At 43.9% G+C, this 27,980-nt stretch overlaps 24 non-coding genes across 24 annotated transcripts; all 24 read left to right on the top strand.

Annotated features, from left to right (window-relative positions):
• The first annotated feature begins 29 nt into the window (after positions 1-29).
• trnal-uag (transfer RNA leucine (anticodon UAG)) lies at positions 30-111 on the top strand. The gene has a single exon. It is a non-coding gene; the product is annotated as a tRNA-Leu (tRNA).
• Positions 112-603: 492 nt separating this feature from the next.
• On the top strand, positions 604-685 carry trnaf-aaa (transfer RNA phenylalanine (anticodon AAA)). Its single transcript has one exon. It is a non-coding gene; the product is annotated as a tRNA-Phe (tRNA).
• A 333-nt stretch (positions 686-1,018) lies between these two features.
• trnam-cau (transfer RNA methionine (anticodon CAU)) lies at positions 1,019-1,090 on the top strand. The gene has a single exon. It is a non-coding gene; the product is annotated as a tRNA-Met (tRNA).
• Positions 1,091-2,084: 994 nt separating this feature from the next.
• On the top strand, positions 2,085-2,166 carry trnal-aag (transfer RNA leucine (anticodon AAG)). The gene has a single exon. It is a non-coding gene; the product is annotated as a tRNA-Leu (tRNA).
• Positions 2,167-2,845: 679 nt separating this feature from the next.
• On the top strand, positions 2,846-2,917 carry trnam-cau (transfer RNA methionine (anticodon CAU)). The gene has a single exon. It is a non-coding gene; the product is annotated as a tRNA-Met (tRNA).
• A 1,355-nt stretch (positions 2,918-4,272) lies between these two features.
• On the top strand, positions 4,273-4,354 carry trnal-uag (transfer RNA leucine (anticodon UAG)). Its single transcript has one exon. It is a non-coding gene; the product is annotated as a tRNA-Leu (tRNA).
• A 492-nt stretch (positions 4,355-4,846) lies between these two features.
• trnaf-aaa (transfer RNA phenylalanine (anticodon AAA)) lies at positions 4,847-4,928 on the top strand. Its single transcript has one exon. It is a non-coding gene; the product is annotated as a tRNA-Phe (tRNA).
• Positions 4,929-6,685: 1,757 nt separating this feature from the next.
• trnal-uag (transfer RNA leucine (anticodon UAG)) lies at positions 6,686-6,767 on the top strand. Its single transcript has one exon. It is a non-coding gene; the product is annotated as a tRNA-Leu (tRNA).
• A 1,984-nt stretch (positions 6,768-8,751) lies between these two features.
• On the top strand, positions 8,752-8,833 carry trnal-aag (transfer RNA leucine (anticodon AAG)). Its single transcript has one exon. It is a non-coding gene; the product is annotated as a tRNA-Leu (tRNA).
• Positions 8,834-10,936: 2,103 nt separating this feature from the next.
• trnal-uag (transfer RNA leucine (anticodon UAG)) lies at positions 10,937-11,018 on the top strand. Its single transcript has one exon. It is a non-coding gene; the product is annotated as a tRNA-Leu (tRNA).
• A 485-nt stretch (positions 11,019-11,503) lies between these two features.
• Positions 11,504-11,585, top strand: trnaf-aaa (transfer RNA phenylalanine (anticodon AAA)). The gene has a single exon. It is a non-coding gene; the product is annotated as a tRNA-Phe (tRNA).
• Positions 11,586-12,980: 1,395 nt separating this feature from the next.
• Positions 12,981-13,062, top strand: trnal-aag (transfer RNA leucine (anticodon AAG)). The gene has a single exon. It is a non-coding gene; the product is annotated as a tRNA-Leu (tRNA).
• Positions 13,063-15,167: 2,105 nt separating this feature from the next.
• On the top strand, positions 15,168-15,249 carry trnal-uag (transfer RNA leucine (anticodon UAG)). The gene has a single exon. It is a non-coding gene; the product is annotated as a tRNA-Leu (tRNA).
• A 484-nt stretch (positions 15,250-15,733) lies between these two features.
• On the top strand, positions 15,734-15,815 carry trnaf-aaa (transfer RNA phenylalanine (anticodon AAA)). Its single transcript has one exon. It is a non-coding gene; the product is annotated as a tRNA-Phe (tRNA).
• A 333-nt stretch (positions 15,816-16,148) lies between these two features.
• On the top strand, positions 16,149-16,220 carry trnam-cau (transfer RNA methionine (anticodon CAU)). The gene has a single exon. It is a non-coding gene; the product is annotated as a tRNA-Met (tRNA).
• Positions 16,221-17,206: 986 nt separating this feature from the next.
• trnal-aag (transfer RNA leucine (anticodon AAG)) lies at positions 17,207-17,288 on the top strand. The gene has a single exon. It is a non-coding gene; the product is annotated as a tRNA-Leu (tRNA).
• A 681-nt stretch (positions 17,289-17,969) lies between these two features.
• trnam-cau (transfer RNA methionine (anticodon CAU)) lies at positions 17,970-18,041 on the top strand. The gene has a single exon. It is a non-coding gene; the product is annotated as a tRNA-Met (tRNA).
• A 1,356-nt stretch (positions 18,042-19,397) lies between these two features.
• Positions 19,398-19,479, top strand: trnal-uag (transfer RNA leucine (anticodon UAG)). Its single transcript has one exon. It is a non-coding gene; the product is annotated as a tRNA-Leu (tRNA).
• Positions 19,480-19,971: 492 nt separating this feature from the next.
• On the top strand, positions 19,972-20,053 carry trnaf-aaa (transfer RNA phenylalanine (anticodon AAA)). Its single transcript has one exon. It is a non-coding gene; the product is annotated as a tRNA-Phe (tRNA).
• Positions 20,054-21,450: 1,397 nt separating this feature from the next.
• On the top strand, positions 21,451-21,534 carry trnal-aag (transfer RNA leucine (anticodon AAG)). Its single transcript has one exon. It is a non-coding gene; the product is annotated as a tRNA-Leu (tRNA).
• Positions 21,535-22,212: 678 nt separating this feature from the next.
• Positions 22,213-22,284, top strand: trnam-cau (transfer RNA methionine (anticodon CAU)). The gene has a single exon. It is a non-coding gene; the product is annotated as a tRNA-Met (tRNA).
• Positions 22,285-23,644: 1,360 nt separating this feature from the next.
• Positions 23,645-23,727, top strand: trnal-uag (transfer RNA leucine (anticodon UAG)). Its single transcript has one exon. It is a non-coding gene; the product is annotated as a tRNA-Leu (tRNA).
• Positions 23,728-24,219: 492 nt separating this feature from the next.
• Positions 24,220-24,301, top strand: trnaf-aaa (transfer RNA phenylalanine (anticodon AAA)). The gene has a single exon. It is a non-coding gene; the product is annotated as a tRNA-Phe (tRNA).
• Positions 24,302-27,849: 3,548 nt separating this feature from the next.
• On the top strand, positions 27,850-27,931 carry trnal-uaa (transfer RNA leucine (anticodon UAA)). Its single transcript has one exon. It is a non-coding gene; the product is annotated as a tRNA-Leu (tRNA).
• Positions 27,932-27,980: the final 49 nt, after the last annotated feature.

Here is a 27,980-nt window from a genome sequence, read left to right as displayed (position 1 = left end):
AGCACACCAGGAGGTATCCTTACATCTGAGGTAGTGTGGCCGAGTGGTCTAAGGCGCTGGATTTAGGCTCCAGTCTCTATGGAGGCGTGGGTTCAAATCCCATCACTGCCATCATTTCAGGACTTGCCTTCGCAACTGTCGTATGGAAAAAGCAATCCTGTTTTCCGTAGTTCCTCTCATGTTTAGGTGTGCGCTCACAATCGACTCATTGTGTCTACTGCAAGTGAGTTCAATGCTTGCCTTCATCCTTGCCATCTTTCAAATGACTGAGCATTCATTGCCGTTAGTGTTTATGGGTTGTCTTCTGTCTACACTGAAAAAGTAGACATGTTGAAGATTAAACGAGCAAACTTTGACAATCACTGGAAAAGGGGGTAACAAGAAGGTCCACGATTATCTTTCCAACGACTGCACTGGTTAACTGTGTTTCACAAAGGTTCCCAAGGATTCATACAACATTGAACCAAACTTGCTTGGAACAAGTTTGGTAAAGGTATTTATCTAGTGGCACTGTTGAAGGAGCAATAATCATCGCTAGTTGACCAACTTGTCTAAAATTTGTCAAGCACCACAATCAGCAAAGAAGGAGGAGCCTGTTGATAAGGTAGTGTGGCCGGGTGGTCTAAGGCGCTGGATTAAAGTTCCAGTCTCTATGGAGGCGTGGGTTTAAATCCCACCACTGCCATTTGACAATGTGCCAGCACGGATAAGTAACTTTGTACACAGTAAATGCTTTGACTCAGCTGGATGTCTCTATCCTCTCCATCCATCAACATGCTGCAAGGTTTTCAGATGACTAAACATCCTTGGCGACCAGTGTGTGAGAAAATGTGATTCCTCCCTTAAAGCGGACTATGTCAAGGCTCTTTTTGGGCATTGGCAAGAAAACTTTAAAGGTCCACCAAATGCTCTACATTGAGACTGGTAAGCTCCCAAAATCTCACAAGTTCCCAAAAATTCCCACAACATAGTGCCACATATTTCCAGGCCCCTCGGCCTGGATTGATGAGCACAGCAGAGCAGAGTGGCGCAGCGGAAGCGTGCTGGGCCCATAACCCAGAGGTCGATGGATCGAAACCATCCTCTGCTAATTGTGAACCCTTTGGAGGAGCTGGATGTCTCTGTCCCTGCCATACTCTCAGATGATGTAGGATTCATTGTCACAAGTATCTAATGTAAGTCTTGTCCCTTTGTTCAGAAGAATGTTACAACTTATTCAGGGAATTGGGAAAATCATTGCAAAGAAAGTCAAAACAAGATGTCCACAAGATCTGCATGTACATCCCTTTGCGTCTCCGTTGCATCCACAGTCACTGAGTGACACTTTGCAGACACGTGAGATTCACACAAGGTCAAGTGTTAAATGTTGCTGTCAAAGCTGATTATTTGAAGGTATTTAGATGGCAGCACTGTTGAAGGAGCAATAATCATTGCCAGTTGACAAATTTGTCTAAAATTTGTCAAGCACAAGGATCAGCACACCAGGAGGGATCCTTTTAAATGAGGTATTGTGGCCGAGTGGTCTTAGTCGCTGGATTTAGGCTCCAGTCTCTATGGAGGCGTGGATTCAAATCCCATCACTGCCATCATTGTGGCAGGACTTGTCTTCAAAAATCTTGTAAGGAAAAAAACAATCCTGTTTTCCATAGTTCCTCTCATGTTGAGGTGTGCACTCACAATCAACTCATTGTATCTGCTGCACAGCAAGTAAGTTCAATGCATGCCTTCATCCATGCTCCCCTTGCCATCTTTCAAATGACCGAGCATTCATTGCCATTAGTGTTTGTGGGTTGTCTTCTGTCTACATTGAAAAAGTAGACATGTTTAAGAGTAAACGAGCAAAACTGGAAAAGGGGGTAACAAGAAGGTCTACTGAATGATCATCTTTCCAACGACTGCACTGGTTAACCGTGTTTCACAAAGGTTCCCAAGGATTCATACAACATTGAACCAAACTTGCTTGGAACATGCTTGGTATTTAGATGGTAGCGCTGTTGAAGGAGCAAAAATCATTGCCAGTTGACCAACTTGTCTAAGATTTGTCAAGCACCACGATCAGCAAAGAAGGAGGAGCCTGTTGATAAGGTAGTGTGGCCGAGTGGTCTAAGGCGCTGGATTAAGGTTCCAGTCTCTATGGAGGCGTGGGTTCAAATCCCACCACTGCCATTTGACAATGTGCAAGCAGGACAAACCAACCCAGAGACATCGTTAGTGACAAGACAAGTGTGGGAGAAATAATGTGACTGCTACCCTTGGCTGAAGCAGACAACCTCAAGTTGGCAGGAAAACTTGAAAGACTTACTGTCAAAGCTGATTATTTGAAGGTATTTAGATGGCAGCACTGTTGAAGGAGCAATAATCATTGCCCGTTGAGAAACTTGTCTCAATTTTGTCAAGCACCACGATCGGCACAGAAGGAGGGGCCTGATAATAAGGCAGTGTGGCTGAATGGTCGAGGGCGCTGGAGTAAGGCTTCAGTCTCTTTGGAGGTAAGTGATCTAATACTACCACTGCCATTTGACAATATGCTAGGACGAGTAAGTAACTTTGTAAACAGTAAATGCCTTGACTAAGCCGGATGTCTCTATCCTCTCCATCCATCTACATGCTGCAAGGTTTTCAGATGACTTAACATCCTTTGTGACCAGTCTGAGATAAAATGTGATTCCCCTTTGGCTTAAGTGGACAACCTCAAGGACCTTTTTTGGAATGTGGGAAAAACTTGAAAGGGTCACCAAATGCTCTATGTTGAGACTGGTAAGCTTCCAAAATCTTAGTTACCACAAGTTCCAACAGATTCCTTGAAACTGCCATTGATTTTCAAACCCCTCGATCTGAAGCATTGAGCAGAGTGGCGCAGCGGAAGCGTGCTGGGCCCATAACCCAGAGGTCGATGGATCGAAACCATCCTCTGCTATCTGTGAATCGTTTGGAGCCGAAGGATGTCTCTGTTCCAGCCATGCTATCAGATGATGCAGCCTTCATTGTGACAAGTGTCTGGAGTAGGTCTTGGCCCCTTGTTGCAAAGACAGACATGTTTAAACTTATTGAGGGAATTGGGAAACTCACGAGAAATAAAGTCAAAACAAGATGCGCACAAGTTCTGAATGTAAATCCCTTGTACTTCTCCATTGCGTCCACAATCACTGAGCAAAGTGCTACTTTGCAGACACTTGGGATTCACACAGCGTCAACTGTTAAATGTTGCTAAAAACAACAACGCTTGTTCTCCATAGTTCCTCTCATGTTGAGGTGTGCCCTCATCATCAACTCATTGTATCTACTGCACAACAGGTAAGTTCAATGCTTGCCTTCATCAGCTCCCCCTTGCCATATTTCAAATGACTATGCATTCATTGCCTTAAGTGTTTGTGGGTTGTCTTCTGTCTACATTGTAAAAGTGGACATGTTCAAGATTAAAGAAATAAGTTTGGACAATCACTGAAAAATGGGGTAACAAGAAGGTCCAGTGAACGATTATCTTTTCAACTACTGCACTGGTTAACCATGTTTTACAAAGGTTCCTAAGGATTCACACAATACTGAACCAAACTCACTTGGACCATAACTGGGATTTGGTGGATCAAAAGCATAGATGTTGAAGGCCATGAATTTCAAGGGAAAGCCGAGTGGCACAGCGAAAGCATGCTGGGCCCCTAACCCACAGGTCGATGGATCTAAACTGTCCTTTTCTAACTGTGAATCCTATAGAGCAGAAGGAGGTCTCCGTTACAGGGGTTCTTTTTTCTGGGGTTTTTCCGTGTGTGATGTGAGGGTCTAAGGGCAGAAGGATGTTGCACACTGTAAAGCCCTCTGAGGCAAACCATGTATTGTGATAATGGGCTCTATAAATAAAATTGATACGACTTGACGCTGTACTGGCCATGCTATCAGATGATGCAGCATTCATTGTCACAAGTGTCTAAAGTAAGTCTTGTCCTTTTGTTGCGAAGATGGACATGTCACAACTTCTTGAGAGAGTTGGGAACATGACTACAAATAAAGTCAAAACAAGATATCCACAAGATTTGGATGTAAATCCCCTTTGCCTCTCCGTTGCATCCACAGTCACCGAGCGAAGTGACACTTTGCAGACACTTGTGATTCACACAAGGTCAAGTGTTAAATGTTGCTGTCAAAGCTGATTATTTGAAGGTATTTAGATGGCAGCACTGTTGAGGGAGCAATAATCATTGCCAGTTGACAATCTTGTCTAAAATTTGTCAAGCACCACACCACAATCAGCACACCAGGAGGTATCCTTACATCTGAGGTAGTGTGGCCGAGTGGTCTAAGGCGCTGGATTTAGGCTCCAGTCTCTATGGAGGCGTGGGTTCAAATCCCATCACTGCCATCATTTCAGGACTTGCCTTCACAACTGTCGTATGGAAAAAGCAATCCTGTTTTCCGTAGTTCCTCTCATGTTTAGGTGTGCGCTCACAATCGACTCATTGTGTCTACTGCAAGTGAGTTCAACGCTTGCCTTCATCCTTGCCATCTTTCAAATGACTGAGCATTCATTGCCGTTAGTGTTTATGGGTTGTCTTCTGTCTACACTGAAAAAGTAGACATGTTGAAGATTAAACGAGCAAACTTTGACAATCACTGGAAAAGGGGGTAACAAGAAGGTCCACGATTATCTTTCCAACGACTGCACTGGTTAACCGTGTTTCACAAAGGTTCCCAAGGATTCATACAACATTGAACCAAACTTGCTTGGAACAAGTTTGGTAAAGGTATTTATCTAGTGGCACTGTTGAAGGAGCAATAATCATCGCTAGTTGACCAACTTGTCTAAAATTTGTCAAGCACCACAATCAGCAAAGAAGGAGGAGCCTGTTGATAAGGTAGTGTGGCCGGGTGGTCTAAGGCGCTGGATTAAAGTTCCAGTCTCTATGGAGGCGTGGGTTTAAATCCCACCACTGCCATTTGACAATGTGCCAGCACGGATAAGTAACTTTGTACACAGTAAATGCTTTGACTCAGCTGGATGTCTCTATCCTCTCCATCCATCAACATGCTGCAAGGTTTTCAGATGACTAAACATCCTTGGCGACCAGTGTGTGAGAAAATGTGATTCCTCCCTTAAAGCGGACAACGTCAAGGCTCTTTTTGGGCATTGGCAAGAAAACTTTAAAGGTCCACCAAATGCTCTACATTGAGACTGGTAAGCTCCCAAAATCTCACAAGTTCCCAAAAATTCCCACAACATAGTGCCACATATTTCCAGGCCCCTCGGCCTGGATTGATGAGCACCACAGAGCAGAGTGGGCGAGCCAGGCGTGCTGGGCCCATAACCCAGAGGTCGATGGATCGAAACCATCCTCTGCTATCTGTGAATCGTTTGGAGCCGAAGGATGTCTCTGTTCCAGCCATGCTATCAGATGATGCAGCCTTCATTGTGACAGGTGTCTGGAGTAGGTCTTGGCCCCTTGTTGCAAAGACAAACATGTTTAAACTTATTGAGGGAATTGGGAAACTCACGAGAAATAAGGTCAAAACAAGATGCGCACAAGTTCTGAATGTAAATCCCTTGTACTTCTCCATTGCGTCCACAATCACTGAGCAAAGTGCTACTTTGCAGACACTTGGGATTCACACAGCGTCAACTGTTAAATGTTGCTAAAAAACAACAACGCTGTTCTCCATAGTTCCTCTCATGTTGAGGTGTGCCCTCATCATCAACTCATTGTATCTACTGCACAGTAAGTAAGTTCAATGCTTGCCTTCATCAGCTCCCCCTTGCCATATTTCAAATGACTATGCATTCATTGCCTTAAGTGTTTGTGGGTTGTCTTCTGTCTACATTGTAAAAGTGGACATGTTCAAGATTAAAGAAATAAGTTTGGACAATCACTGAAAAATGGGGTAACAAGAAGGTCCAGTGAACGATTATCTTTTCAACTACTGCACTGGTTAACCATGTTTTACAAAGGTTCCTAAGGATTCACACAATACTGAACCAAACTCACTTGGACCATAACTGGATTTGGTGGATCAAAAGCATAGATGTTGAAGGCCATGAATTTCAAGGGAAAGCCGAGTGGCACAGCGAAAGCATGCTGGGCCCCTAACCCACAGGTCGATGGATCTAAACTGTCCTTTTCTAACTGTGAATCCTATAGAGCAGAAGGAGGTCTCCGTTACAGGGGTTCTTTTTTCTGGGGTTTTTCCGTGTGTGATGTGAGGTCTAAGGGCAGAAGGATGTTGCACACTGTAAAGCCCTCTGAGGCAAACCATGTATTGTGATAATGGGCTCTATAAATAAAATTGATACGACTTGACGCTGTACTGGCCATGCTATCAGATGATGCAGCATTCATTGTCACAAGTGTCTAAAGTAAGTCTTGTCCCTTTGTTGCGAAGATGGACATGTCACATCTTCTTGAGAGAGTTGGGAACATGACTACAAATAAAGTCAAAACAAGATATCCACAAGATTTGGATGTAAATCCCCTTTGCCTCTCCGTTGCATCCACAGTCACCGAGCGAAGTGACACTTTGCAGACACTTGTGATTCACACAAGGTCAAGTGTTAAATGTTGCTGTCAAAGCTGATTATTTGAAGGTATTTAGATGGCAGCACTGTTGAGGGAGCAATAATCATTGCCAGTTGACAATCTTGTCTAAAATTTGTCAAGCACCACACCACAATCAGCACACCAGGAGGTATCCTTACATCTGAGGTAGTGTGGCCGAGTGGTCTAAGGCGCTGGATTTAGGCTCCAGTCTCTATGGAGGCGTGGGTTCAAATCCCATCACTGCCATCATTTCAGGACTTGCCTTCACAACTGTCGTATGGAAAAAGCAATCCTGTTTTCCGTAGTTCCTCTCATGTTTAGGTGTGCGCTCACAATCGACTCATTGTGTCTACTGCAAGTGAGTTCAATGCTTGCCTTCATCCACGCTCCCCTTCCCATCTTTCAAATTACTAAGCATTCATTGCCGCGTTCACTGTCACAAGGGTTTATGAAGTTGTCTTCTGTCTACACTGAAAAAGTAGACATGTTGAAGATTAAACGAGCAAACTTTGACAATCACTGGAAGAACAAGAAGGTCCACGATTATCTTTCCAACGACTGCACTGGTTAACTGTGTTTCACAAAGGTTCCCAAGGATTCATACAACATTGAACCAAACTTGCTTGGAACAAGTTTGGTAAAGGTATTTATCTAGTGGCGCTGTTGAAGGAGCAAAAATCATTGCCAGTTGACCAACTTGTCTAAGATTTGTCAAGCACCACGATCAGCAAAGAAGGAGGCGTCTGTTGATAGGGTATTGTGGCCAGGTGGTCTAAGGCACTGGATTAAAGTTCCAGTCTCTATGGAGGCATGGGTTTTAAATCCCACCACTGCCATTTGACAATGTGCCAGCACGGATAAGTAACTTTGTACACAGTAAATGCTTTGACTCAGCTGGATGTCTCTATCCTCTCCATCCATCAACATGCTGCAAGGTTTTCAGATGACTAAACATCCTTGGCGACAGTTTGTGTGAGAAAATGTGATTCCTCCCTTAAAGCGGACAACGTCAAGGCTCTTTTTGGGCATTGGCAAGAAAACTTTAAAGGTCCACCAAATGCTCTACATTGAGACTGGTAAGCTCCCAAAATCTCACAAGTTCCCAAAAATTCCCACAACATAGTGCCACATATTTCCAGGCCCCTCGGCCTGGATTGATGAGCACCACAGAGCAGAGTGGCACAGCGGAAGCGTGCTGGGCCCATAACCCAGAGGTCGATGGATCGAAACCATCCTCTGCTAATTGTGAACCCTTTGGAGGAGCTGGATGTCTCTGTCCCTGCCATACTCTCAGATGATGTAGGATTCATTGTCACAAGTATCTAATGTAAGTCTTGTCCCTAATGTTCAGAAGAATGTTACAACTTATTCAGGGAATTGGGAAAATCATTGCAAAGAAAGTCAAAACAAGATGTCCACAAGATCTGCACGTACATCCCCTTTGCTTCTCCGTTGCATCCACAGTCACTGAGCGAAGTGACACTTTGCAGACACGTGAGATTCACACAAGGTCAAGTGTTAAATGTTGCTGTCAAAGCTGATTATTTGAAGGTATTTAGATGGCAGCACTGTTGAAGGAGCAATAATCATCGCCAGTTGACAAATTTGTCAAGCACAAGGATCAGCACACCAGGAGGGATCCTTTTAAATGAGGTATTGGGGCCGAGTGGTCTTAGTCGCTGGATTTAGGCTCCAGTCTCTATGGAGGCGTGGATTCAAATCCCATCACTGCCATCATTGTGGCAGGACTTGTCTTCAAAAATCTTGTAAGGAAAAACAATCCTGTTTTCCATAGTTCCTCTCATGTTGAGGTGTGCACTCACAATCAACTCATTGTATCTGCTGCACAGCAAGTAATTTCAATGCATGCCTTCATCCACGCTCCCCTTGCCATCTTTCAAATGACCGAGCATTCATTGCCATTAGTGTTTGTGGGTTGTCTTCTGTCTACATTGAAAAAGTAGACATGTTTAAGAGTAAACGAGCAAAACTGGAAAAGGGGGTAACAAGAAGGTCTACTGAATGATCATCTTTCCAACTACTGCACTGGTTAACAGTGTTTCACAAAGGTTCCCAAGGATTCACACAACATTGAACCAAACTTGCTTGGACCATGCTTGGTATTTAGATGGTAGCGCTGCTGAAGGAGCAAAAATCATTGCCAGTTGATCAACTTGTCTAAGATTTGTCAAGCACCACGATCAGCAAAGAAGGAGGAGCCTGTTGATAAGGTAGTGTGGCCGAGTGGTCTAAGGCGCTGGATTAAGGTTCCAGTCTCTATGGAGGCGTGGGTTCAAATCCCACCACTGCCATTTGACAATGTGCAAGCAGGACAAACCAACCCAGAGACATCGTTAGTGACAAGACAAGTGTGGGAGAAATAATGTGACTGCTACCCTTGGCTGAAGCGGACAACCTCAAGTTGGCAGGAAAACTTGAAAGACTTACTGTCAAAGCTGATTATTTGAAGGTATTTAGATGGCAGCACTGTTGAAGGAGCAATAATCATTGCCCGTTGAGAAACTTGTCTCAATTTTGTCAAGCACCACGATCGGCACAGAAGGAGGGGCCTGATAATAAGGCAGTGTGGCTGAATGGTCGAGGGCGCTGGAGTAAGGCTTCAGTCTCTTTGGAGGTAAGTGATCTAATACTACCACTGCCATTTGACAATATGCTAGGACGAGTAAGGAACTTTGTAAACAGTAAATGCCTTGACTAAGCCGGATGTCTCTATCCTCTCCATCCATCTACATGCTGCAAGGTTTTCAGATGACTTAACATCCTTTGTGACCAGTCTGAGATAAAATGTGATTCCCCTTTGGCTTAAGTGGACAACCTCAAGGACCTTTTTTGGAATAGGGGGAAAAACTTGAAAGGGTCACCAAATGCTCTATGTTGAGACTGGTAAGCTTCCAAAATCTTAGTTACCACAAGTTCAAACAGATTCCTTGAAACTGCCATTGATTTTCAAACCCCTCGATCTGAAGCACTGAGCAGAGTGGCGCAAGAAGGCGTGCTGGGCCCATAACCCAGAGGTCGATGGATCGAAACCATCCTCTGCTATCTGTGAATCGTTTGGAGCCGAAGGATGTCTCTGTTCCAGCCATGCTATCAGATGATGCAGCCTTCATTGTGACAGGTGTCTGGAGTAGGTCTTGGCCCCTTGTTGCAAAGACAGACATGTTTAAACTTATTGAGGGAATTGGGAAACTCACGAGAAATAAAGTCAAAACAAGATGCGCACAAGTTCTGAATGTAAATCCTTGTACTTCTCCATTGCGTCCACAATCACTGAGCAAAGTGCTACTTTGCAGACACTTGGGATTCACACAGCGTCAACTGTTAAATGTTGCTAAAAAACAACAACGCTGTTCTCCATAGTTCCTCTCATGTTGAGGTGTGCCCTCATCATCAACTCATTTATCTACTGCACAGTAAGTAAGTTCAATGCTTGCCTTCATCAGCTCCCCCTTGCCATATTTCAAATGACTATGCATTCATTGCCTTAAGTGTTTGTGGGTTGTCTTCTGTCTACATTGTAAAAGTGGACATGTTCAAGATTAAAGAAATAAGTTTGGACAATCACTGAAAAATGGGGTAACAAGAAGGTCCAGTGAACGATTATCTTTTCAACTACTGCACTGGTTAACCATGTTTTACAAAGGTTCCTAAGGATTCACACAATACTGAACCAAACTCACTTGGACCATAACTGGGATTTGGTGGATCAAAAGCATAGATGTTGAAGGCCATGAATTTCAAGGGAAAGCCGAGTGGCACAGCGAAAGCGTGCTGGGCCCCTAACCCACAGGTCGATGGATCTAAACTGTCCTTTTCTAACTGTGAATCCTATAGAGCAGAAGGAGGTCTCCGTTACAGGGGTTCTTTTTTCTGGGGTTTTCCGTGTGTGATGTGAGGGTCTAAGGGCAGAAGGATGTTGCACACTGTAAAGCCCTCTGAGGCAAACCATGTATTGTGATAATGGGCTCTATAAATAAAATTGATACGACTTGACGCTGTACTGGCCATGCTATCAGATGATGCAGCATTCATTGTCACAAGTGTCTAAAGTAAGTCTTGTCCTTTTGTTGCGAAGATGGACATGTCACAACTTCTTGAGAGAGTTGGGAACATGACTACAAATAAAGTCAAAACAAGATATCCACAAGATTTGGATGTAAATCCCCTTTGCTTCTCCGTTGCATCCACAGTCACCGAGCGAAGTGACACTTTGCAGACACTTGTGATTCACACAAGGTCAAGTGTTAAATGTTGCTGTCAAAGCTAATTATTTGAAGGTATTTAGATGGCAGCACTGTTGAGGGAGCAATAATCATTGCCAGTTGACAATCTTGTCTAAAATTTGTCAAGCACCACACCACAATCAGCACACCAGGAGGTATCCTTACATCTGAGGTAGTGTGGCCGAGTGGTCTAAGGCGCTGGATTTAGGCTCCAGTCTCTATGGAGGCGTGGGTTCAAATCCCATCACTGCCATCATTTCAGGACTTGCCTTCACAACTGTCGTATGGAAAAAGCAATCCTGTTTTCCGTAGTTCCTCTCATGTTTAGGTGTGCGCTCACAATCGACTCATTGTGTCTACTGCAAGTGAGTTCAATGCTTGCCTTCATCCTTGCCATCTTTCAAATGACTGAGCATTCATTGCCGTTAGTGTTTATGGGTTGTCTTCTGTCTACACTGAAAAAGTAGACATGTTGAAGATTAAACGAGCAAACTTTGACAATCACTGGAAGAACAAGAAGGTCCACGATTATCTTTCCAACGACTGCACTGGTTAACTGTGTTTCACAAAGGTTCCCAAGGATTCATACAACATTGAACCAAACTTGCTTGGAACAAGTTTGGTAAAGGTATTTATCTAGTGGCACTGTTGAAGGAGCAATAATCATCGCTAGTTGACCAACTTGTCTAAAATTTGTCAAGCACCACAATCAGCAAAGAAGGAGGAGCCTGTTGATAAGGTAGTGTGGCCGGGTGGTCTAAGGCGCTGGATTAAAGTTCCAGTCTCTATGGAGGCATGGGTTTAAATCCCACCACTGCCATTTGACAATGTGCCAGCACGGATAAGTAACTTTGTACACAGTAAATGCTTTGACTCAGCTGGATGTCTCTATCCTCTCCATCCATCAACATGCTGCAAGGTTTTCAGATGACTAAACATCCTTGGCGACAGTTTGTGTGAGAAAATGTGATTCCTCCCTTAAAGCGGACAACGTCAAGGCTCTTTTTGGGCATTGGCAAGAAAACTTTAAAGGTCCACCAAATGCTCTACATTGAGACTGGTAAGCTCCCAAAATCTCACAAGTTCCCAAAAATTCCCACAACATAGTGCCACATATTTCCAGGCCCCTCGGCCTGGATTGATGAGCACAGCAGAGCAGAGTGGCGCAGCAGGCGTGCTGGGCCCATAACCCAGAGGTCGATGGATCGAAACCATCCTCTGCTAATTGTGAACCCTTTGGAGGAGCTGGATGTCTCTGTCCCTGCCATACTCTCAGATGATGTAGGATTCATTGTCACAAGTATCTAATGTAAGTCTGTTAATGTAAGAATGTTACAACTTATTCAGGGAATTGGGAAAATCATTGCAAAGAAAGTCAAAACAAGATGTCCACAAGATCTGCACGTACATCCCCTTTGCTTCTCCGTTGCATCCACAGTCACTGAGCGAAGTGACACTTTGCAGACACGTGAGATTCACACAAGGTCAAGTGTTAAATGTTGCTGTCAAAGCTGATTATTTGAAGGTATTTAGATGGCAGCACTGTTGAAGGAGCAATAATCATCGCCAGTTGACAAATTTGTCTAAAATTTGTCAAGCACAAGGATCAGCACACCAGGAGGGATCCTTTTAAATGAGGTATTGGGGCCGAGTGGTCTTAGTCGCTGGATTTAGGCTCCAGTCTCTATGGAGGCGTGGATTCAAATCCCATCACTGCCATCATTGTGGCAGGACTTGTCTTCAAAAATCTTGTAAGGAAAAAACAATCCTGTTTTCCATAGTTCCTCTCATGTTGAGGTGTGCACTCACAATCAACTCATTGTATCTGCTGCACAGCAAGTAAGTTCAATGCATGCCTTCATCCACGCTCCCCTTGCCATCTTTCAAATGACCGAGCATTCATTGCCATTAGTGTTTGTGGGTTGTCTTCTGTCTACATTGAAAAAGTAGACATGTTTAAGAGTAAACGAGCAAAACTGGAAAAGGGGGTAACAAGAAGGTCTACTGAATGATCATCTTTCCAACTACTGCACTGGTTAACAGTGTTTCACAAAGGTTCCCAAGGATTCACACAACATTGAACCAAACTTGCTTGGACCATGCTTGGTATTTAGATGGTAGCGCTGCTGAAGGAGCAAAATCATTGCCAGTTGATCAACTTGTCTAAGATTTGTCAAGCACCACGATCAGCAAAGAAGGAGGAGCCTGTTGATAAGGTAGTGTGGCCGAGTGGTCTAAGGCGCTGGATTAAGGTTCCAGTCTCTATGGAGGCGTGGGTTCAAATCCCACCACTGCCATTTGACAATGTGCAAGCAGGACAAACCAACCCAGAGACATCGTTAGTGACAAGACAAGTGTGGGAGAAATAATGTGACTGCTACCCTTGGCTGAAGTGGACAACCTCAAGTTGGCAGGAAAACTTGAAAGACTTACTGTCAAAGCTGATTATTTGAAGGTATTTAGATGGCAGCACTGTTGAAGGAGCAATAATCATTGCCCGTTGAGAAACTTGTCTCAATTTTGTCAAGCACCACAATCGGCACAGAAGGAGGGGCCTGATAATAAGGCAGTGTGGCTGAATGGTCGAGGGCGCTGGAGTAAGGCTTCAGTCTCTTTGGAGGTAAGTGATCTAATACTACCACTGCCATTTGACAATATGCTAGGACGAGTAAGGAACTTTGTAAACAGTAAATGCCTTGACTAAGCCGGATGTCTCTATCCTCTCCATCCATCTACATGCTGCAAGGTTTTCAGATGACTTAACATCCTTTGTGACCAGTCTGAGATAAAATGTGATTCCCCTTTGGCTTAAGTGGACAACCTCAAGGACCTTTTTTGGAATGGGGGAAAAACTTGAAAGGGTCACCAAATGCTCTATGTTGAGACTGGTAAGCTTCCAAAATCTTAGTTACCACAAGTTCCAACAGATTCCTTGAAACTGCCATTGATTTTCAAACCCCTCGATCTGAAGCACTGAGCAGAGTGGCGCATGAGGCGTGCTGGGCCCATAACCCAGAGGTCGATGGATCGAAACCATCCTCTGCTATCTGTGAATCGTTTGGAGCCGAAGGATGTCTCTGTTCCAGCCATGCTATCAGATGATGCAGCCTTCATTGTGACAGGTGTCTGGAGTAGGTCTTGGCCCCTTGTTGCAAAGACAAACATGTTTAAACTTATTGAGGGAATTGGGAAACTCACGAGAAATAAGGTCAAAACAAGATGCGCACAAGTTCTGAATGTAAATCCCTTGTACTTCTCCATTGCGTCCACAATCACTGAGCAAAGTGCTACTTTGCAGACACTTGGGATTCACACAGCGTCAACTGTTAAATGTTGCTAAAAAACAACAACGCTGTTCTCCATAGTTCCTCTCATGTTGAGGTGTGCCCTCATCATCAACTCATTTACCTACTGCACAGTAAGTAAGTTCAATGCTTGCCTTCATCAGCTCCCCCTTGCCATATTTCAAATGACTATGCATTCATTGCCTTAAGTGTTTGTGGGTTGTCTTCTGTCTACATTGTAAAAGTGGACATGTTCAAGATTAAAGAAATAAGTTTGGACAATCACTGAAAAATGGGGTAACAAGAAGGTCCAGTGAACGATTATCTTTTCAACTACTGCACTGGTTAACCATGTTTTACAAAGGTTCCTAAGGATTCACACAATACTGAACCAAACTCACTTGGACCATAACTGGGATTTGGTGGATCAAAAGCATAGATGTTGAAGGCCATGAATTTCAAGGGAAAGCCGAGTGGCACAGCGAAAGCATGCTGGGCCCCTAACCCACAGGTCGATGGATCTAAACTGTCCTTTTCTAACTGTGAATCCTATAGAGCAGAAGGAGGTCTCCGTTACAGGGGTTCTTTTTTCTGGGGTTTTCCGTGTGTGATGTGAGGGTCTAAGGGCAGAAGGATGTTGCACACTGTAAAGCCCTCTGAGGCAAACCATGTATTGTGATAATGGGCTCTATAAATAAAATTGATACGACTTGACTTGACTCTGTACTGGCCATGCTATCAGATGATGCAGCATTCATTGTCACAAGTGTCTAAAGTAAGTCTTGTCCCTTTGTTGCGAAGATGGACATGTCACATCTTCTTGAGAGAGTTGGGAACATGACTACAAATAAAGTCAAAACAAGATATCCACAAGATTTGGATGTAAATCCCCTTTGCTTCTCCGTTGCATCCACAGTCACCGAGAAGTGACACTTTGCAGACACTTGTGATTCACACAAGGTCAAGTGTTAAATGTTGCTGTCAAAGCTAATTATTTGAAGGTATTTAGATGGCAGCACTGTTGAGGGAGCAATAATCATTGCCAGTTGACAATCTTGTCTAAAATTTGTCAAGCACCACACCACAATCAGCACACCAGGAGCTATCCTTACATCTGAGGTAGTGTGGCCGAGTGGTCTAAGGCGCTGGATTTAGGCTCCAGTCTCTATGGAGGCGTGGGTTCAAATCCCATCACTGCCATCATTTCAGGACTTGCCTTCACAACTGTCGTATGGAAAAAGCAATCCTGTTTTCCGTAGTTCCTCTCATGTTTAGGTGTGCGCCACAATCGACTCATTGTGTCTACTGCAAGTGAGTTCAATGCTTGCCTTCATCCTTGCCATCTTTCAAATGACTGAGCATTCATTGCCGTTAGTGTTTATGGGTTGTCTTCTGTCTACACTGAAAAAGTAGACATGTTGAAGATTAAACGAGCAAACTTTGACAATCACTGGAAGAACAAGAAGGTCCACGATTATCTTTCCAACGACTGCACTGGTTAACTGTGTTTCACAAAGGTTCCCAAGGATTCATACAACATTGAACCAAACTTGCTTGGAACAAGTTTGGTAAAGGTATTTATCTAGTGGCACTGTTGAAGGAGCAATAATCATCGCTAGTTGACCAACTTGTCTAAAATTTGTCAAGCACCACAATCAGCAAAGAAGGAGGAGCCTGTTGATAAGGTAGTGTGGCCGGGTGGTCTAAGGCGCTGGATTAAAGTTCCAGTCTCTATGGAGGCGTGGGTTTAAATCCCACCACTGCCATTTGACAATGTGCCAGCACGGATAAGTAACTTTGTACACAGTAAATGCTTTGACTCAGCTGGATGTCTCTATCCTCTCCATCCATCAACATGCTGCAAGGTTTTCAGATGACTAAACATCCTTGGCGACAGTTTGTGTGAGAAAATGTGATTCCTCCCTTAAAGCGGACAACGTCCAGGCTCTTTTGGGCATTGGCAAGAAAACTTTAAAGGTCCACCAAATGCTCTACATTGAGACTGGTAAGCTCCCAAAATCTCACAAGTTCCCAAAAATTCCCACAACATAGTGCCACATATTTCCAGGCCCCTCGGCCTGGATTGATGAGCACCACAGAGCAGAGTGGCGCAGCGGAAGCGTGCTGGGCCCATAACCCAGAGGTCGATGGATCGAAACCATCCTCTGCTAATTGTGAACCCTTTGGAGGAGCTGGATGTCTCTGTCCCTGCCATACTCTCAGATGATGTAGGATTCATTGTCACAAGTATCTAATGTAAGTCTGTTAATGTAAGAATGTTACAACTTATTCAGGGAATTGGGAAAATCATTGCAAAGAAAGTCAAAACAAGATGTCCACAAGATCTGCATGTACATCCCCTTTGCGTCTCCGTTGCATCCACAGTCACTGAGTGACACTTTGCAGACACGTGAGATTCAAACAAGGTCAAGTGTTAAATGTTGCTGTCAAAGCTGATTATTTGAAGGTATTTAGATGGCAGCACTGTTGAAGGAGCAATAATCATTGCCAGTTGACAAATTTGTCTAAAATTTGTCAAGCACAAGGATCAGCACACCAGGAGGGATCCTTTTAAATGAGGTATTGTGGCCGAGTGGTCTTAGTCGCTGGATTTAGGCTCCAGTCTCTATGGAGGCGTGGATTCAAATCCCATCACTGCCATCATTGTGGCAGGACTTGTCTTCAAAAATCTTGTAAGGAAAAAACAATCCTGTTTTCCATAGTTCCTCTCATGTTGAGGTGTGCACTCACAATCAACTCATTGTATCTGCTGCACAGCAAGTAATTTCAATGCATGCCTTCATCCACGCTCCCCTTGCCATCTTTCAAATGACCGAGCATTCATTGCCATTAGTGTTTGTGGGTTGTCTTCTGTCTACATTGAAAAGTAGACATGTTTAAGAGTAAACGAGCAAAACTGGAAAAGGGGGTAACAAGAAGGTCTACTGAATGATCATCTTTCCAACTACTGCACTGGTTAACAGTGTTTCACAAAGGTTCCCAAGGATTCACACAACATTGAACCAAACTTGCTTGGACCATGCTTGGCATTTAGATGGTAGCGCTGCTGAAGGAGCAAAAATCATTGCCAGTTGATCAACTTGTCTAAGATTTGTCAAGCACCACGATCAGCAAAGAAGGAGGAGCCTGTTGATAAGGTAGTGTGGCCGAGTGGTCTAAGGCGCTGGATTAAGGTTCCAGTCTCTATGGAGGCGTGGGTTCAAATCCCACCACTGCCATTTGACAATGTGCAAGCAGGACAAACCAACCCAGAGACATCGTTAGTGACAAGACAAGTGTGGGAGAAATAATGTGACTGCTACCCTTGGCTGAAGTGGACAACCTCAAGTTGGCAGGAAAACTTGAAAGACTTACTGTCAAAGCTGATTATTTGAAGGTATTTAGATGGCAGCACTGTTGAAGGAGCAATAATCATTGCCCATTGAGAAACTTGTCTCAATTCTGTCAAGCACCACAATCGGCACAGAAGGAGGGGCCTGATAATAAGGCAGTGTGGCTGAATGGTCGAGGGCGCTGGAGTAAGGCTTCAGTCTCTTTGGAGGTAAGTGATCTAATACTACCACTGCCATTTGACAATATGCTAGGACGAGTAAGGAACTTTGTAAACAGTAAATGCCTTGACTAAGCCGGATGTCTCTATCCTCTCCATCCATCTACATGCTGCAAGGTTTTCAGATGACTTAACATCCTTTGTGACCAGTCTGAGATAAAATGTGATTCCCCCTTTGGCTTAATTGCACAACCTCAAGGACCTTTTTGGAATAGGGGGAAAAACTTGAAAGGGTCACCAAATGCTCTATGTTGAGACTGGTAAGCTTCCAAAATCTTAGTTACCACAAGTTCCAACAGATTCCCGCGAAACTGCCATTGATTTTCAAACCCCTCGATCTGAAGCACTGAGCAGAGTGGCGCAGCGGAAGCGTGCTGGGCCCATAACCCAGAGGTCGATGGATCGAAACCATCCTCTGCTATCTGTGAATCGTTTGGAGCCGAAGGATGTCTCTGTTCCAGCCATGCTATCAGATGATGCAGCCTTCATTGTGACAGGTGTCTGGAGTAGGTCTTGGCCCCTTGTTGCAAAGACAAACATGTTTAAACTTATTGAGGGAATTGGGAAACTCACGAGAAATAAGGTCAAAACAAGATGCACACAAGTTCTGAATGTAAATCCCTTTGTACTTCTCCATTGCGTCCACAATCACTGAGCAAAGTGCTACTTTGCAGACACTTGGGATTCACACAGCGTCAACTGTTAAATGTTGCTAAAAAACAACAACGCTGTTCTCCATAGTTCCTCTCATGTTGAGGTGTGCCCTCATCATCAACTCATTGTATCTACTGCACAGTAAGTAAGTTCAATGCTTGCCTTCATCAGCTCCCCCTTGCCATATTTCAAATGACTATGCATTCATTGCCTTAAGTGTTTGTGGGTTGTCTTCTGTCTACATTGTAAAAGTGGACATGTTCAAGATTAAAGAAATAAGTTTGGACAATCACTGAAAAATGGGGTAACAAGAAGGTCCAGTGAACGATTATCTTTTCAACTACTGCACTGGTTAACCATGTTTTACAAAGGTTCCTAAGGATTCACACAATACTGAACCAAACTCACTTGGACCATAACTGGGATTTGGTGGATCAAAAGCATAGATGTTGAAGGCCATGAATTTCAAGGAAAGCCGAGTGGCACAGCGAAAGCGTGCTGGGCCCCTAACCCACAGGTCGATGGATCTAAACTGTCCTTTTCTAACTGTGAATCCTATAGAGCAGAAGGAGGTCTCCGTTACAGGGGTTCTTTTTTCTGGGGTTTTTCCGTGTGTGATGTGAGGGTCTAAGGGCAGAAGGATGTTGCACACTGTAAAGCCCTCTGAGGCAAACCATGTATTGTGATAATGGGCTCTATAAATAAAATTGATAATGACTTGACGCTGTACTGGCCATGCTATCAGATGATGCAGCATTCATTGTCACAAGTGTCTAAAGTAAGTCTTGTCCCTTTGTTGCGAAGATGGACATGTCACATCTTCTTGAGAGAGTTGGGAACATGACTACAAATAAAGTCAAAACAAGATATCCACAAGATTTGGATGTAAATCCCCTTTGCTTCTCCGTTGCATCCACAGTCACCGAAATAAGTGACACTTTGCAGACACTTGTGATTCACACAAGGTCAAGTGTTAAATGTTGCTGTCAAAGCTGATTATTTGAAGGTATTTAGATGGCAGCACTGTTGAGGGAGCAATAATCATTGCCAGTTGACAATCTTGTCTAAAATTTGTCAAGCACCACACCACAATCAGCACACCAGGAGGTATCCTTACATCTGAGGTAGTGTGGCCGAGTGGTCTAAGGCGCTGGATTTAGGCTCCAGTCTCTATGGAGGCGTGGGTTCAAATCCCATCACTGCCATCATTTCAGGACTTGCCTTCGCAACTGTCGTATGGAAAAAGCAATCCTGTTTTCCGTAGTTCCTCTCATGTTTAGGTGTGCGCTCACAATCGACTCATTGTGTCTACTGCAAGTGAGTTCAATGCTTGCCTTCATCCTTGCCATCTTTCAAATGACTGAGCATTCATTGCCGTTAGTGTTTATGGGTTGTCTTCTGTCTACACTGAAAAAGTAGACATGTTGAAGATTAAACGAGCAAACTTTGACAATCACTGGAAAAAGGGGTAACAAGAAGGTCCACGATTATCTTTCCAACGACTGCACTGGTTAACCGTGTTTCACAAAGGTTCCCAAGGATTCATACAACATTGAACCAAACTTGCTTGGAACAAGTTTGGTAAAGGTATTTAGCTAGTGGCACTGTTGAAGGAGCAATAATCATCGCTAGTTGACCAACTTGTCTAAAATTTGTCAAGCACCACAATCAGCAAAGAAGGAGGAGCCTGTTGATAAGGTAGTGTGGCCGGGTGGTCTAAGGCGCTGGATTAAAGTTCCAGTCTCTATGGAGGCGTGGGTTTAAATCCCACCACTGCCATTTGACAATGTGCCAGCACGGATAAGTAACTTTGTACACAGTAAATGCTTTGACTCAGCTGGATGTCTCTATCCTCTCCATCCATCAACATGCTGCAAGGTTTTCAGATGACTAAACATCCTTGGCGACAGTTTGTGTGAGAAAATGTGATTCCTCCCCTAAAGCGGACAAAGTCAAAGCTTCTTTTGGGCAATTGCAAAAAAACCTTAAAGGTCCACCAAATGCTCTACATTGAGACTGGTAAGCTCCCAAAATCTCACAAGTTCCCAAAAATTCCCACAACATAGTGCCACATATTTCCAGGCCCCTCGGCCTGGATTGATGAGCACCACAGAGCAGAGTGGCGCGGAAGCGTGCTGGGCCCATAACCCAGAGGTCGATGGATCGAAACCATCCTCTGCTAATTGTGAACCCTTTGGAGGAGCTGGATGTCTCTGTCCCTGCCATACTCTCAGATGATGTAGGATTCATTGTCACAAGTATCTAATGTAAGTCTTGTCCCTTTGTTCAGAAGAATGTTACAACTTATTCAGGGAATTGGGAAAATCATTGCAAAGAAAGTCAAAACAAGATGTCCACAAGATCTGCATGTACATCCCCTTTGCGTCTCCGTTGCATCCACAGTCACTGAGTGACACTTTGCAGACACGTGAGATTCAAACAAGGTCAAGTGTTAAATGTTGCTGTCAAAGCTGATTATTTGAAGGTATTTAGATGGCAGCACTGTTGAAGGAGCAATAATCATTGCCAGTTGACAAATTTGTCTAAAATTTGTCAAGCACAAGGATCAGCACACCAGGAGGGATCCTTTTAAATGAGGTATTGTGGCCGAGTGGTCTTAGTCGCTGGATTTAGGCTCCAGTCTCTATGGAGGCGTGGATTCAAATCCCATCACTGCCATCATTGTGGCAGGACTTGTCTTCAAAAATCTTGTAAGGAAAAAACAATCCTGTTTTCCATAGTTCCTCTCATGTTGAGGTGTGCACTCACAATCAACTCATTGTATCTGCTGCACAGCAAGTAATTTCAATGCATGCCTTCATCCACGCTCCCCTTGCCATCTTTCAAATGACCGAGCATTCATTGCCATTAGTGTTTGTGGGTTGTCTTCTGTCTACATTGAAAAAGTAGACATGTTTAAGAGTAAACGAGCAAAACTGGAAAAGGGGGTAACAAGAAGGTCTACTGAATGATCATCTTTCCAACTACTGCACTGGTTAACAGTGTTTCACAAAGGTTCCCAAGGATTCACACAACATTGAACCAAACTTGCTTGGACCATGCTTGGCATTTAGATGGTAGCGCTGCTGAAGGAGCAAAAATCATTGCCAGTTGATCAACTTGTCTAAGATTTGTCAAGCACCACGATCAGCAAAGAAGGAGGAGCCTGTTGATAAGGTAGTGTGGCCGAAAGTGGTCTAAGGCGCTGGATTAAGGTTCCAGTCTCTATGGAGGCGTGGGTTCAAATCCCACCACTGCCATTTGACAATGTGCAAGCAGGACAAACCAACCCAGAGACATCGTTAGTGACAAGACAAGTGTGGGAGAAATAATGTGACTGCTACCCTTGGCTGAAGCGGACAACCTCAAGTTGGCAGGAAAACTTGAAAGACTTACTGTCAAAGCTGATTATTTGAAGGTATTTAGATGGCAGCACTGTTGAAGGAGCAATAATCATTGCCCGTTGAGAAACTTGTCTCAATTTTGTCAAGCACCACAATCGGCACAGAAGGAGGGGCCTGATAATAAGGCAGTGTGGCTGAATGGTCGAGGGCGCTGGAGTAAGGCTTCAGTCTCTTTGGAGGTAAGTGATCTAATACTACCACTGCCATTTGACAATATGCTAGGACGAGTAAGTAACTTTGTAAACAGTAAATGCCTTGACTAAGCCGGATGTCTCTATCCTCTCCATCCATCTACATGCTGCAAGGTTTTCAGATGACTTAACATCCTTTGTGACCAGTCTGAGATAAAATGTGATTCCCCTTTGGCTTAAGTGGACAACCTCAAGGACCTTTTTTGGAATAGGGGAAAACTTGAAAGGGTCACCAAATGCTCTATGTTGAGACTGGTAAGCTTCCAAAATCTTAGTTACCACAAGTTCCAACAGATTCCTTGAAACTGCCATTGATTTTCAAACCCCTCGATCTGAAGCGCTGAGCAGAGTGGCGCAGCGGAAGCGTGCTGGGCCCATAACCCAGAGGTCGATGGATCGAAACCATCCTCTGCTATCTGTGAATCGTTTGGAGCCGAAGGATGTCTCTGTTCCAGCCATGCTATCAGATGATGCAGCCTTCATTGTGACAGGTGTCTGGAGTAGGTCTTGGCCCCTTGTTGCAAAGACAAACATGTTTAAACTTATTGAGGGAATTGGGAAACTCACGAGAAATAAGGTCAAAACAAGATGCGCACAAGTTCTGAATGTAAATCCCTTGTACTTCTCCATTGCGTCCACAATCACTGAGCAAAGTGCTACTTTGCAGACACTTGGGATTCACACAGCGTCAACTGTTAAATGTTGCTAAAAAACAACAACGCTGTTCTCCATAGTTCCTCTCATGTTGAGGTGTGCCCTCATCATCAACTCATTTACCTACTGCACAGTAAGTAAGTTCAATGCTTGCCTTCATCAGCTCCCCCTTGCCATATTTCAAATGACTATGCATTCATTGCCTTAAGTGTTTGTGGGTTGTCTTCTGTCTACATTGTAAAAGTGGACATGTTCAAGATTAAAGAAATAAGTTTGGACAATCACTGAAAAATGGGGTAACAAGAAGGTCCAGTGAACGATTATCTTTTCAACTACTGCACTGGTTAACCATGTTTTACAAAGGTTCCTAAGGATTCACACAATACTGAACCAAACTCACTTGGACCATAACTGGGATTTGGTGGATCAAAAGCATAGATGTTGAAGGCCATGAATTTCAAGGGAAAGCCGAGTGGCACAGCGAAAGCATGCTGGGCTCCTAACCCACAGGTCGATGGATCTAAACTGTCCTTTTCTAACTGTGAATCCTATAGAGCAGAAGGAGGTCTCCGTTACAGGGGTTCTTTTTTCTGGGGTTTTTCCGTGTGTGATGTGAGGGTCTAAGGGCAGAAGGATGTTGCACACTGTAAAGCCCTCTGAGGCAAACCATGTATTGTGATAATGGGCTCTATAAATAAAATTGATACGACTTGACTTGACTCTGTACTGGCCATGCTATCAGATGATGCAGCATTCATTGTCACAAGTGTCTAAAGTAAGTCTTGTCCTTTTGTTGCGAAGATGGACATGTCACAACTTCTTGAGAGAGTTGGGAACATGACTACAAATAAAGTCAAAACAAGATATCCACAAGATTTGGATGTAAATCCCCTTTGCCTCTCCGTTGCATCCACAGTCACCGAGCTTAAGTGAAACTTTGCAGACACTTGTGATTCACACAAGGTCAAGTGTTAAATGTTGCTGTCAAAGCTAATTATTTGAAGGTATTTAGATGGCAGCACTGTTGAGGGAGCAATAATCATTGCCAGTTGACAATCTTGTCTAAAATTTGTCAAGCACCACACCACAATCAGCACACCAGGAGGTATCCTTACATCTGAGGTAGTGTGGCCGAGTGGTCTAAAGGCGCTGGATTTAGGCTCCAGTCTCTATGGAGGCGTGGGTTCAAATCCCATCACTGCCATCATTTCAGGACTTGCCTTCACAACTGTCGTATGGAAAAAGCAATCCTGTTTTCCGTAGTTCCTCTCATGTTTAGGTGTGCGCTCACAATCGACTCATTGTGTCTACTGCAAGTGAGTTCAATGCTTGCCTTCATCCTTGCCATCTTTCAAATGACTGAGCATTCATTGCCGTTAGTGTTTATGGGTTGTCTTCTGTCTACACTGAAAAAGTAGACATGTTGAAGATTAAACGAGCAAACTTTGACAATCACTGGAAAAGGGGGTAACAAGAAGGTCCACGATTATCTTTCCAACGACTGCACTGGTTAACCGTGTTTCACAAAGGTTCCCAAGGATTCATACAACATTGAACCAAACTTGCTTGGAACAAGTTTGGTAAAGGTATTTATCTAGTGGCACTGTTGAAGGAGCAATAATCATCGCTAGTTGACCAACTTGTCTAAAATTTGTCAAGCACCACAATCAGCAAAGAAGGAGGAGCCTGTTGATAAGGTAGTGTGGCCGGGTGGTCTAAGGCGCTGGATTAAAGTTCCAGTCTCTATGGAGGCGTGGGTTTAAATCCCACCACTGCCATTTGACAATGTGCCAGCACGGATAAGTAACTTTGTACACAGTAAATGCTTTGACTCAGCTGGATGTCTCTATCCTCTCCATCCATCAACATGCTGCAAGGTTTTCAGATGACTAAACATCCTTGGCGACAGTTTGTGTGAGAAAATGTGATTCCTCCCTTAAAGCGGACAACGTCAAGGCTCTTTTTGGGCATTGGCAAGAAAACTTTAAAGGTCCACCAAATGCTCTACATTGAGACTGGTAAGCTCCCAAAATCTCACAAGTTCCCAAAAATTCCCACAACATAGTGCCACATATTTCCAGGCCCCTCGGCCTGGATTGATGAGCACAGCAGAGCAGAGTGGCGCAGCCAGGCGTGCTGGGCCCATAACCCAGAGGTCGATGGATCGAAACCATCCTCTGCTAATTGTGAACCCTTTGGAGGAGCTGGATGTCTCTGTCCCTGCCATACTCTCAGATGATGTAGGATTCATTGTCACAAGTATCTAATGTAAGTCTGTTAATGTAAGAATGTTACAACTTATTCAGGGAATTGGGAAAATCATTGCAAAGAAAGTCAAAACAAGATGTCCACAAGATCTGCATGTACATCCCCTTTGCGTCTCCGTTGCATCCACAGTCACTGAGTGACACTTTGCAGACACGTGAGATTCAAACAAGGTCAAGTGTTAAATGTTGCTGTCAAAGCTGATTATTTGAAGGTATTTAGATGGCAGCACTGTTGAAGGAGCAATAATCATCGCCAGTTGACAAATTTGTCTAAAATTTGTCAAGCACAAGGATCAACACACCAGGAGGGATCCTTTTAAATGAGGTATTGGGGCCGAGTGGTCTTAGTCGCTGGATTTAGGCTCCAGTCTCTATGGAGGCGTGGATTCAAATCCATCACTGCCATCATTGTGGCAGGACTTGTCTTCAAAAATCTTGTAAGGAAAAACAATCCTGTTTTCCATAGTTCTTCTCATACTGAGGTGTGCGCTCGGAATCAGCTCATTGTATCTACTGCACAACAGGTAAGTTCAATGCTTGCCTTCATCCACGCTCCCCTTTCCATCTTTCAAATTACTAAGCATTCATTGCCATTAGTGTTTGTGGGTTGTCTTCTGTCTACATTGAAAAAGTAGACATGTTTAAGAGTAAACGAGCAAAACTGGAAAAGGGGGTAACAAGAAGGTCTACTGAATGATCATCTTTCCAACTACTGCACTGGTTAACAGTGTTTCACAAAGGTTCCCAAGGATTCACACAACATTGAACCAAACTTGCTTGGACCATGCTTGGTATTTAGATGGTAGCGCTGTTGAAGGAGCAAAAATCATTGCCAGTTGACCAACTTGTCTAAGATTTGTCAAGCACCACGATCAGCAAAGAAGGAGGCGTCTGTTGATAGGGTATTGTGGCCAGGTGGTCTAAGGCACTGGATTAAGGTTCCAGTCTCTATGGAGGCGTGGGTTCAAATCCACCACTGCCATTTGACAATGTGCAAGCAGGACAAACCAACCCAGAGACATCGTTAGTGACAAGACAAGTGTGGGAGAAATAATGTGACTGCTACAACCTCAAGTTGGCAGGAAAACTTGAAAGACTTACTGTCAAAGCTGATTATTTGAAGGTATTTAGATGGCAGCACTGTTGAAGGAGCAATAATCATTGCCCGTTGAGAAACTTGTCTCAATTTTGTCAAGCACCACGATCGGCACAGAAGGAGGGGCCTGATAATAAGGCAGTGTGGCTGAATGGTCGAGGGCGCTGGAGTAAGGCTTCAGTCTCTTTGGAGGTAAGTGATCTAATACTACCACTGCCATTTGACAATATGCTAGGACGAGTAAGTAACTTTGTAAACAGTAAATGCCTTGACTAAGCCGGATGTCTCTAGCCTCTCCATCCATCTACATGCTGCAAGGTTTTCAGATGACTTAACATCCTTTGTGACCAGTCTGAGATAAAATGTGATTCCCCTTTGGCTTAAGTGGACAACCTCAAGGACCTTTTTGGAATAGGGGAAAAACTTGAAAGGGTCACCAAATGCTCTATGTTGAGACTGGTAAGCTTCCAAAATCTTAGTTACCACAAGTTCCAACAGATTCCTTGAAACTGCCATTGATTTTCAAACCCCTCGATCTGAAGCACTGAGCAGAGTGGGCAGCTGAGCGTGCTGGGCCCATAACCCAGAGGTCGATGGATCGAAACCATCCTCTGCTATCTGTGAATCGTTTGGAGCCGAAGGATGTCTCTGTTCCAGCCATGCTATCAGATGATGCAGCCTTCATTGTGACAGGTGTCTGGAGTAGGTCTTGGCCCCTTGTTGCAAAGACAGACATGTTTAAACTTATTGAGGGAATTGGGAAACTCACGAGAAATAAAGTCAAAACAAGATGCGCACAAGTTCTGAATGTAAATCCCTTGTACTTCTCCATTGCGTCCACAATCACTGAGCAAAGTGCTACTTTGCAGACACTTGGGATTCACACAGCGTCAACTGTTAAATGTTAAACAACAACGCTGTTCTCCATAGTTCCTCTCATGTTGAGGTGTGCCCTCATCATCAACTCATTGTATCTACTGCACAGTAAGTAAGTTCAATGCTTGCCTTCATCAGCTCCCCCTTGCCATATTTCAAATGACTATGCATTCATTGCCTTAAGTGTTTGTGGGTTGTCTTCTGTCTACATTGTAAAAGTGGACATGTTCAAGATTAAAGAAATAAGTTTGGACAATCACTGAAAATGGGGTAACAAGAAGGTCCAGTGAACGATTATCTTTTCAACTACTGCACTGGTTAACCATGTTTTACAAAGGTTCCTAAGGATTCACACAATACTGAACCAAACTCACTTGGACCATAACTGGGATTTGGTGGATCAAAAGCATAGATGTTGAAGGCCATGAATTTCAAGGAAAGCCGAGTGGCACAGCGAAAGCATGCTGGGCCCCTAACCCACAGGTCGATGGATCTAAACTGTCCTTTTCTAACTGTGAATCCTATAGAGCAGAAGGAGGTCTCCGTTACAGGGTTCTTTTTTCTGGGGTTTTTCCGTGTGTGATGTGAGGGTCTAAGGGCAGAAGGATGTTGCACACTGTAAAGCCCTCTGAGGCAAACCATGTATTGTGATAATGGGCTCTATAAATAAAATTGATACGACTTGACGCTGTACTGGCCATGCTATCAGATGATGCAGCATTCATTGTCACAAGTGTCTAAAGTAAGTCTTGTCCCTTTGTTGCGAAGATGGACATGTCACATCTTCTTGAGAGAGTTGGGAACATGACTACAAATAAAGTCAAAACAAGATATCCACAAGATTTGGATGTAAATCCCCTTTGCCTCTCCGTTGCATCCACAGTCACCGAGCGAAGTGACACTTTGCAGACACTTGTGATTCACACAAGGTCAAGTGTTAAATGTTGCTGTCAAAGCTGATTATTTGAAGGTATTTAGATGGCAGCACTGTTGAGGGAGCAATAATCATTGCCAGTTGACAATCTTGTCTAAAATTTGTCAAGCACCACACCACAATCAGCACACCAGGAGGTATCCTTACATCTGAGGTAGTGTGGCCAAGTGGTCTAAGGTGCTGGATTTAAGCTCCTGTTTCTATAGAGGCGTGGGTTCAAATCCCATCACTGCCATCATTTCAGGACTTGCCTTCACAACTGTCGTATGGAAAAAGCAATCCTG

The sequence above is a fragment of the Plectropomus leopardus genome, chromosome 8 (genome assembly GCF_026936395.1).
Source record: "Plectropomus leopardus strain MGB_pleo_1.0 chromosome 8, ASM2693639v1, whole genome shotgun sequence".
NCBI lineage: Eukaryota > Metazoa > Chordata > Actinopteri > Perciformes > Serranidae > Plectropomus > Plectropomus leopardus.
The sequence above is the reverse complement of the archived record's forward strand: the minus strand, read 5'-3'. Positions and strand labels throughout refer to the sequence as shown.